Raw genomic sequence first — 10,757 nt, forward strand, 5'->3', positions numbered from 1 at the left:
ATAAACACATAAGGGAGAAGGAAAAAGAGCTGTTGAAAAATCCAAAACAAGAGAGTATAATCCAGAATATTAAAATTTTACAATCCCAATTAAATAATTTAATAAACACAGAGGTAGAAAATAAGATTAAATGGACAAAACAAAGGTGTTTTGAATCGGCAAATAAACCCGGTAGGATGTTGTCCTGGCTAACAAAGGAGAAGCAAGTGGATAGGGTTATAAATAAGATTATTGTACAAGGAAAAGAAATTACAGACCCGGACCAAATAAAAATGATGTTTAGGAATTTTTATAAAAAATTATACGAGTTGGAAGACAAAGATGAGAATAAAATTAAAGAGTATGTAAGAGAAAACAAAATCCCTGAACTAGATGGCAAGGAATTTAGTAATTTAAACTCGTGCATAAGCTCAGAAGAAATAAGAGAGGTGATAAGGAAAATGGAAACTGGGAAATCACCAGGCCCAGACGGAATACCGATTACATATTACAAGAAACTAGAAGAAGTAATAATCCCTAGACTTAAAAAGATCATGAATGAGATAATGGAAGAAGGGAAAATTCCTGACTCTTGGCGCGAAGCATGGATAACCTTATTACCAAAACAAGGAATGGACCCAAATATTATAAAGAACTACAGGCCAATTTCACTACTGAATATTGATTACAAAATTTTCGCAGGTGTTTTAGCAAATAGATTGAAAAAATGCTTGAACTGAGTAATAGGCAGGGACCAGAATGGCTTCTTACTGGGGAGACAGATAAAAAATAATACAAGAATAGTGATTGATCTTCTAGAATATATTGATATGAAACCTAGCAAGAAGGTGGCAATGCTACTGGTAGATGCGGAGAAAGCCTTCGACAGTGTGGCCTGGAATTTTCTGGTCCACACTGTGGAAAGTTTGAAACTTGGGAACAAAATTTCTAATGGTATTAAAGCGATATATGAAAACCAGAAAGCTAAGCTAATAATTAACAATGAAATAACTGAAGAATTCCAAATTGAAAGAGGCACCAGACAAGGATGCCCTCTATCCCCACTTTTGTTTATTATGACGCTGGAAACACTCCTAATAGCGATAAGAAAGGACCCAAAAATCAAGGGGATTAGTCTAGGTAACAGACAATATAAAGTCAAAGCGTTTGCGGACGATGTAATCATTACCACAGAAAACCCAGAAGAAAGTATACCAGAAGCACTAAAGAAATTGTTTGAATATGGAGGAGTATCAGGCTTTAAGTTAAATAAAGAAAAATCTAAATTACTAACGAAAAATATGGGGGTAAAGGAACAGGAAGAACTGGAAAGAGTAACAGACCTTAAAATTACCATGAAAGTTAAGTATTTGGGGATCTGGATCACAAATAAAAATACCAATTTGTACAAGAATAACTATGTGAAGAAGTGGAAGGAAATAAAAGGACATCTAAATAAATGGAATAAATTGAACTTGTCCTTATGGGAAAGGATATCCTTGATAAAATGTCAGTTCTACCAAAAATGCTCTTCCTTTTCCAGACGATCCCAATAATTATCGGGACAAAATGTTTTAAAGGTTGGCAAAGGGATCTTTCTAATTTTATCTGGCAAGGTAAGAAACCAAGAGTAAGGTTCAAAGTTCTGATGGAGCCTAGAGAAAGGGGCGGGTTCGCAGTCCCAAACCTCAAGCTGTATTTTGAGGCTGCATGCATGACATGGCTGAAAGATTGGATGTTACTGACAGATACCAAAATCTTGGACCTGGAGGGCTGGGACAAAGTTTCCGGGTGGCATGGCTACCTGGGTCACGATAAAATAAAAGCACATAGAGGATTCACTAACCATTTGGTGAGAAAGGCCCTAAACAGAAAACTAAAGTTTTGGGGAAAAACTTAACAGATACAGAGTCAGAACGGTTTCAGAAAGAGACAGAACTTAATGTGGTTAAAAAAGTAAAATACCTAGGGGTAAACATAACATCAAAAAATCTAAGTCTATTTAAGGATAACTATGAAAAATGCTGGGCAGAAATTAAGAGAGACTTAGATAGTTGGTCAAAATTGAAACTTTCTTTGTTAGGCCGAATTGCTGCTATTAAGATGAATGTATTGCCAAAGATGTTGTTTTTGTTTCAAACACTTCAGGTTTTGGACAAGACGGAGTGCTTTCAGAAGTGGCAAAGAGATATTTCTAAGTTTGTCTGGCAGGGCAAAAAGCCCAGAATTAAGTTTAAGATATTAACCGATGCGAAAGAAAGAGGGGGCTTTGCCCTGCCAGATCTAAAGTTGTATTATGAGGCCGCAGCGTTCTGCTGGCTAAAAGACTGGCTACTTCTTGAAGACACTGACGTGTTGGATTTGGAAGGGTTTAACAATGCTTTTGGATGGCATGCATATTTATGGTATGACAAGGTTAAAGCAAATAAGGCCTTTAAGAACCATATTGTCAGAAAATCACTGTTTAATGTCTGGACAAAATATAAAGACTTGTTGGAAAATAAAACTCCAAGGTGGCTTTCACCTTTGGAAGCTAAGGCCCGAAAAAGACCCAATATGGAGGCTAAATGGCCTAAATATTGGGAAATATTAGAAAAAGACGGAGACAATTGGAAATTGCAGAGTCTGGAGAAAATGAAGGATAAAGTGCGAGACTGGTTACATTACGCTCAGATTAAAGAAGTCTTTAAAAATGACAAGAAACTAGGGTTCCAGGTGGAGAAATCGAAATTAGAAACAGAATTGTTAGAACCAAAGACTAAGGTACTTTCAAGGATGTATAACTTGCTGTTAAAATGGAATACACAAGATGAAATGGTCAAATCGGCTATGATAAGGTGGGCACAGGACATTGGGTATAATATTATGTTTGAGGACTGGGAAAGGTTGTGGAGTATTGGATTGAACTTTACTGCATGCAATGCTTTGAAAGAAAATGTAATGAAAATGATATATAGATGGTATATGACCCCAGTCAAACTTGCAAAAATTTACCACCTGTCTGATAATAAGTGTTGGAAATGTAAAGAGAGTGAAGGAACATTCTTTCACCTCTGGTGGACCTGCCCTAAAGTGAAGGCGTTCTGGGAAATGATTTATAATGAACTGAAAAAGGTATTTAAGTATACCTTCACTAAGAAACCAGAGGCCTTTCTTTTGGGCATTGTCAGCCAAGGGGTGGTAAAGAAGGACCAGACATTTTTTATGTATGCAACAACAGCAGCAAGGATACTTCTCGCAAAGCACTGGAAAACTCAAGATCTACCCACACTGGAAGAATGGCAGATGCAACTGATAGACTATATGGAACTGGCCGAGATGACCGGCAGAATCCGTGACCTGGGAGAAGAGAAGATGGAGGAGGATTGGAAGAAATTTAAGAATTATTTACAAAAACATTGTAATTTGAGTGAATGCTAAGCAGGATGCTAGATCACAAATAATTGAGCACCACTAAACTAGATGATTTAAGATAATAAGTGAAATTGAGAAAATATGAACTTTTTTGAGAATTATAAGATTATAAATATACAGATGGGATATAAGAATGCAAATAAGATAATAAATTGCTGGCAAAATGTTATAACGATGAAAGTGGGAGCGGGAGATGTGAGGAAGTCCAAAGAAAATGTGAAATTATGTTAAGACATATGTTACACTGTTTATTATGTTTATTTCTATTGTAAACCCCAATAAATATTTAAAAAATAAAAATAAAAAATGGGAACAAGATCTGGGCCACCCAATTGAATATAATGAATGGGAAAGACTATGGACAAAAAAATATAAATTTTACAGCATGTTACCTAATAAGAGAGAACTATATGAAAATGTATCACAGGTGGTAACTGGCACCAGAAAGGCTTGCAAAAATGAATAAAACATATAATAATAAGTGCTGGAGATGCAAGATACAAAAAGGAACCTTCTACCATATGTGGTGGACATGCCCCGAAATTGGGAAATTTTGGAGCATGATCCACAAAGAAATAAAGAAAATATTAAGAATATCATATAGTAAAAGGCCAGAGGCATTCCTTTTAGGAATTTTAAATGACGAGGGGGGCCGCTAGGGGCGCCTTGGAAGATGGCGGATATTAACATCTATCCAGCCCGCACGAGGTAATTAGAGGCTGATTATGGGGAGTAAATCAGTCTCCCTTCATCTCTCCAGGGGGGAGAGATGCAGTTTTCACCCGCTGTTGCCATAAATCACCCCCGAGTTCGGAAGAAGGAGGGGGTGAGGCACTGGGTGCACAACCCTCGGCGGGCCTCGGAACTCCTCCGAAGCTGCTTCCACGTGCGAAACTAGTTGCGTTACTTAAAAGGAAAAAATTGGTGAAAGATAACACACATGCTTCAAGAGAGGCAGGAGGTTCTTATCTGCTAATAATTTTACCACTGAAATGAAGAAGACTGAGACGGAAGATTACATCAAAGTACTACAGACATGGTATGTGGAATGGAATGCGACAGAACTGAAAGGGGGGGGAATGACTTTTTATTTTTTTGCTCTATGTGATTAACTAATAACCCTCCCTCTTAGAAGATCCGTCACAGCAACTAATTGCAAATGGGACTAAAAATGAATTGTGTGGGAATAATTTGAACTTAAAGGTTTTACTCTGTGAAGGATTTGGAAAGAAGGAGGGCTCTCTTGTGATGCAGTAAGAATGGAGATTTGATACGAGACCTGTGTTGCAGAGGTTTGGTCTTGGGGAGGGCGAGCCGAAGATTTATTACTTTCAAGGAGATTGAGATCTGGAAGGGGCAGCCCTCCTGGAAAAAGACTAATTTACGATGCAACAGGTCGGGAAAGTTAAAGAGCGAGCTTTTAGACTGTATTTCATCAGAACGACAAAATGGTGATTGCTTGCTCGAGCGGAAATGCCTGGATTATTGGATGAGAGCGATTTACGAGAGAGTAGTACAAAGCCCACACAGAAACACAAATAAGACTGTTTTTTTCAACCCACTTGCGGAGCAATTCGGAGGTGAATGAAAAGGAAAATGAGTAACGACAAGGATTGAGAAGAGGAGACTGGAAATATCATTCTTAAGATGAAAGCAGCACAAATATTCGAGGATTGGACTCCTGCCGATCGAGAAGCATGGGTACCCCCCCCCCCACAATTTTTTTTAATTTGGAAAACAATTGGACTACATGATATGTATTGTTATAATTTGGATTAATTGATTTGATGTGTTTAATTTGGTAATATGAAACTTAATAAAAATTATTTTAAAAAATATATTAAAAAGGAATTTTAAATGACGATATTCCAAAAGACAAAATTAATTTTTTCTTATACACAACGTCTGCAGCAAGAATCCTTGTGGCTAAGTACTGGAAAGGGAATCAGTTACCCACTAGGGGAGAGTGGCTATGTAAGCTCTCAGAATACTTAGAATTAGCCAAATTGACAGACATAATAAGACAAAAACCAAAAAGTGAAGTAAAAAAAGAATGGGAGTGCCTAAATGAATACCTCAAAAGTCAAGGTTCGAGGGCAGAAATCTGTCTGAGTCTGGAATAACCTTGTGAAGTGAAAGGATATGAAAGAAGGATTTATATCTAGATGTTAGGATAGAGATGATAAAGAAAACAGGAAGACCCAATGAGAGATAAAGGAGGTGCTGTGGGATTGGTGGAAGTCAATGTCTGGTTGTTGTTTTAGTGTTTATAATATTAACTTGTAAGATATGTGTCAGGGAACTGCCATCGGAAGGAAGGGAGGTGGAAGGGCTCACACAGGTTGGGAGAGACTCAGCAGCTGAAGAGGGAACCAGTAGGGGGAGAAGAGCTGAGCTGAGGGAAAGTGAGCAGGAGGGATGGCTCCGAGACACTTCCAGCGAAAACAGTGGGGAGGTTTCAGGACCTCCTGTAGGGACACCCACTCCTCGCCGGAAACTGTCACGCAGAGAGTCCAGAAGACGTGTTTCCGTTAAGGAGCTTTTATGTTGGAAGCGATTCCGAAAGCAACCACTGTCGGAATCTGCAAGCGACTGACAGAGCCATGTTTAAGGGGCTCCGTTACAGACAGAGGTTTGCAAACTTGACCAAACTCTGAGGGACTTGGATTTTACGCACAAGCAGCTCATCGTCCCATCACAATATGGATTTGGGGTTTTTTTGTTTTTTTGTTTTTTGTTTTTTAGTTTTCGAATGTTGATTTTTGTGTGTTGTGTATTATTATTTTTTGATATTTTTCGTGGTGTTGTTGTGTGGAAAATACTAATAAAATTCATAAAAAAAAGAACATGGGCACTTTTTAAGAGCTGAAAAGTTACCCTGCAGTTGTAGATAAGACCCCAAATAAGCATTTGACTGGCCTTCTGACATACAGCTCTTGTTATTCATGGCAGGTGGTGAGCCAAGTCACTTGGAGGAGATAATAATAATAATAATAATAAATTTTATTTATATCCCGCCCTCCCCAGCCGAAGCCGGGCTCAGGGCGGCTAACAACAATAAAATAATGCAACATTCTAAAAACATTTCATTATAAAAAATAATTAAAATCAAATCGATGGCAACCATTAAGCAAAGATTCTGTGCAGATTGCCAAAGGAGGGAGTCAGGCTGCGCCCTGACCAAAGGCCTGGTGGAACAGCTCTGTCTTGCAGGCCCTGCGGAAAGATGTCAAAGTTCCTCTGTGGGACATACCAGGAGAGGCGGTCCCGTAGGTACGAGGGTCCTAAGCCGTATAGGGCTTTAAAGGTTAAAACCAGCACCTTAAACCTGATCCTGTACTCCACCGGGAGACAGTGCAGCTGGTATAGTACCGGGTGAATGTGATCTCGCAGCGAAGACCCCGTAAGGAGTCTCGCCGTGGCATTCTGCACCCGCTGGAGTTTCTGGGTCAGTCTCAAGGGCAGCCCCACGTAGAGCGAGTTACAAAAATCCAGTCTGGAGGTGACCGTCGTGTGGATCACAGTGGCTAGGTCAGGGCGAGAGAGATAAGGAGCCAACTGCTTAGCTTGGCGGAGATGAAAAAATGCTGCCTTTGTTATAGCTGTAATCTGCGCCTCCATAGAGAGGGAGGTATCGAAGATTACACCCAAACTCTTAACGGACGGTGCTGGCACTAATTGCACCGCCGCAAGAGATGGGAGTTGCCCCCTCAATCCCATATCGTCCCGTCCCATGTTAAAAAGCATCGGGGAGAGTATCGCACCCTGAGGCACTCCACACACCAAGGAGTGGCGCGATGACAATTCCCCCCCAAGCACCAGCCTCTGTCCCCGACCAGAGAGAAACGAGCGCAGCCATTGAAGGACTGTGCCCTGGATCCCCACGTCGGCAAGGCGGTGGTCCAGGAGTTCGTGATCGACGATGTCGAAGGCTGCTGACAGGTCTAGAAGAATCAGCAGCCCCGACCCGCCTCGATCCAGCTGTCTGCGGAGATCATCTGTTAGGGCGACCAGAGCCGTCTCAGTCCCATGACCAGCGCGGAAGCCGGACTGGAATGGATCCAGAGCCGATGTTTCATCCAGAAACCCGCCAAGCTATTCAGCAACCGCTCTCTCAATCACCTTACCCAGGAATGGAAGATTCAAAACCAGGTGGTAATTGGATAGATCTAAGGGATCTAATGATGTTTTCTTTAAGAGCGGGCGCACCACTGCCTCCTTCACTTCCCTTGGGAATATCCCGGTGCCAAGGGACAAATTGATGATATCCCCCAGGGGGGCTCGCACCTCGTCTGGACACGCTCCAGTCAGCCAAGACGGGCACGGGTCGAGAGGACAGGTGGTGGGCTTTCCAGCTCAGAGGAGTCCACATCGGCTGGGGATATCTGGTCAAAGTGGTCCAATAGTGGATCCGAGGACAGTCAAGGGGCCTCCAGTTCCTTTATTGTATCCAAATTGGCAGGGAGGTCATGGCAGAGCAACAGGACCTTCTCTGCAAAAAAGCTCGCAAATGCCTCACAGCTGTGTGTCAAATTGTTATTTAAATTTGGCTGTCCCTCGAGGGACATTAAAGACCTAATTATACTAAATAATTGTGCCGGGCGAGAGCTAGCGGATGCAATGGAGGCCGAGAAGTAAGGCTTCTTAGCGGCCTTCACTGCCATCTCCTAGGTTTTCATAAAAACCCTGTAAGATGTTCTTGAAGCTCCGTCACGGGCACCCCGCCATACTCGCTCTAGCCGTCTGAGGTCCCTCTTCATTTTCCGAAGCTCCTCGGTAAACCAGGGAGCCCGGTTTCTGCGGAGTCGCAGAGGGCGCTTAGGTGCGATCTCATCGATGGCTGCCAGGAGCTGGATATTCCAGCCCTCAACAAGCTCAGTCAATGAGTCGCCAGGGGGAGCAAGGTCCCACAAGGCTTGACGGAATCTATCAGAGTCCCTCAGCCTCTGCGGGCGAGCCCAAATCGGCTCGCCACCTAAGCAGGGTGGGGATGGAAAGTCAATCCTGGCTTTCAGAGCGTAGTGATCAGACCATGGCACCTTCATCAAAGGAGACATGATCACATCTATACCGACGCCAAAGATCAAATCCAGCGTGTGGCCTGCTTGATGTGTGGGGCCCGAAACAAACTGGGAGAGCCCTAGTGTCGCCATGGAAGACACCAGGTCCAGAGCCTGTGAGGAGGGAGTGGCATCAGCATGGATGTTGAAGTCCCCCAATACCAATAGGTTAGGGAACTCCAAGGCCCAGCCGGCCACCGCCTCTAGCAGGCCTGACAGGGTGGCTGCTGGTGCACTAGGTGGCCGGTACACCAGCCAGACAGCCAAGCTCACCTCGGAGCCCCACACTAGGCCAACACATTCAATGCCGGGGATCGATGGCGATGGTAGAGCCCTGAAAGAACAATCTTCCCAGATTAATAATGCCACCCCTTCCCCCCGGCCCACAGTCCGCGACTGGTGGAGGACGGAGAAACCCGGGGGCGCCATCTCTCATAAGGTAACAGTTTCCCCTTCGCGCACCCAGGTCTCCGTCACACAAGCCAGGTCAACCCCCTGCGAGGTAAAGAAATCTCGCAGGGTGGCGGTTTTGTTGCCTATAGATCTGGCATTGCACAACATCAGTGACGGAGGTGAGTAATCCTTGCTCACCCTACCCTCATCCTTCGGGATGGGGCGCAGATTGGAAGGGGTACGAGCATATCCGTATCTCGATCCCCTTCGCCTGTGACATCTGCCCCCACCGCCATACCTCCCTCGCCCCTCCACGGTAGCAATCCCAAGCCTCATACTAGCCTCCATTTACAAAATAGAAAAACAAAACAAACCAGAAACAATTATACCAAAACAAAACCAATCCCCACCCCACTCAACATCCAACCCCAAACCAGAACAAAATAAAAATACATGAATAAAAACCACCGTTCATGATGGTACAACAAAGTAAAAAGTAAAAACACCTTTAAAACACTTTAAAATATATTTTTTAAAAATTAACATTTGCTGCAGCAGCACCAGTGTCCTTAAGCTGTGGTGGTGGTGAGTGTGGGCCCCGCCCCCTAGGCTTGATGGAGTTGGCCTGCAGGAGGGAGCGGCCTTCCCCAACACTCACAGTGGTGGCAGCAGCAGCAGCAGTGTCCCAGGGCCTGAATGAGGCCTCTTAAAGCTGTGGCGGTGGTGAGTCTGGGCCCCACCCCCTAGACCTGGTGGAATTAGCCTAAGGCGGGAGCGGCCTTCCCCAACACTCACAGTGGCGGCAGCAGCAGCAGTCATAGATAGATAGAAACTTTATTCGTGTTAGCCGATGGCCATAGCAACAATAAAACATTACAATATACACAGAAGAAAGGAAATTTAGTATAAAAGCACAGTTTAGGGTCTTGAATCAATGGTCAGATAGTGGCCCTTATTCTAATTGCCCCTGCTAAGAACCTAGCAACCTTTGCTGTTACCTGCTCTGTTTGGTCTGACAGGAGAAAGGACACTGTGGCAGTAGTGCATCCTGCGATGGTCAGTACGATTGGGGTGATGATCTCGTTCCTCAGGTCTTTGTAGAGAGTGCAAGACAGGAGGATGTGTGCCACTGTTTCGGTGCTACCGTCTCCACAGGGGCAAAGGCGTTTCTCATGCGGGATCTTTTGGAATCGGTCCTCAAGTCCAGCAGATGGCAAAACATTCAGTCTTGCGAGTGTGAAAGCACGTCTGTATTTTGGGATAGCTAGTTTGTACAGGTATGGAGCCAGAGAATCAAAATGGGTAGATGGAAATTGACAATACCATGGGCAGAATTTCCTTATAGTGGCCAGGGTGTTCTGATGCTCGATATCTTTTAGAAGTTGACAAATTAGAATGTTTGCTTTGGTTAGGCCCATAGTGAGTAGGTGTTGTGGGGATAGGCAGCAAGAGTGGAGTTTTTGGTAGATGGTTTTAAGCCATACACTTTTGTGGTAGTCTTGAAGTACTAAGGATAATAAACCGGGGGGATTTGAGTTTAGGTGGAGCCAGAAGTTAAAAGTTCTTTGCCAAGTCCGTACTTCTACTGAGGGGAAACTTGCCTCCATTCGCAGTGATGGAGAAAAAATCTGCCTTAAGAACTTTGATTGAACAGCTTCCAAAGTACCAAGGTGGTTACCAGTCCAAATCTGACCCCCGTATAATAGTTGTGCTAGGGGTTTAGCCTGGAAGACTTCTAGGACTGAGAGTATGTGTTTGCCACCCTTTGTATGGAAAAACCGTGTCAGAGTTTTGGCACTTTGGGATGCTTTTTCTTTTGCACATTTTTGGTGTGCTCCCCATGACCCCATGGACTGGAAGATAAGGCCCAAATGTTTGAAAGCTTTGACCTGTTCGATTGGCTGATTTTCC

The sequence above is a fragment of the Podarcis pityusensis genome (assembly GCF_964106645.2).
Source record: "Podarcis pityusensis genome assembly, chromosome: W".
Lineage (NCBI taxonomy): Eukaryota > Metazoa > Chordata > Lepidosauria > Squamata > Lacertidae > Podarcis > Podarcis pityusensis.